Source organism: Apaloderma vittatum, unplaced genomic scaffold, assembly GCF_000703405.1.
Source record: "Apaloderma vittatum isolate BGI_N311 unplaced genomic scaffold, ASM70340v1 scaffold29024, whole genome shotgun sequence".
NCBI lineage: Eukaryota > Metazoa > Chordata > Aves > Trogoniformes > Trogonidae > Apaloderma > Apaloderma vittatum.
The window spans coordinates 3,082-3,332 of record NW_009712581.1 but is presented as its reverse complement, the minus strand read 5'-3'; the positions used below and the strand labels follow the sequence as shown (position 1 = coordinate 3,332).

The 251-nt window shown below is 58.2% G+C and overlaps 1 protein-coding gene across 1 annotated transcript in view; it reads right to left on the bottom strand.

Moving 5' to 3' along the window:
- The window catches only part of LOC104272938 (telomerase-binding protein EST1A-like), a gene marked incomplete at its 3' end in the record, with an annotated part of 27,878 nt that overhangs the window by 25,580 nt on the left and 2,047 nt on the right, over positions 1-251 (bottom strand). The window lies entirely within an intron of this gene.

Genomic DNA, 251 nt, shown 5'->3' with positions numbered 1-251 from the left:
TGTCACTGTCACACGGCATCAGGAACCCCCGCGATGCTTGGCAAGCACAAGCTGCCAGTCACCGCCCCTGAAGCCCGCAATGCAAATCAGGCAGCAGATAATCGAGGACAGGTGAGAAAGCAGAAAGCCACCAGCAAATCCTGAAAGCAAGTGACAGCACTGGCACTGAGGGAGGTCAGCTCGAGCAAGAAGAACCCAAGAGCCACAGCGGGTGCTTGTGCTGCTCTCCCAGGTCCCTGCGATACGGGCAG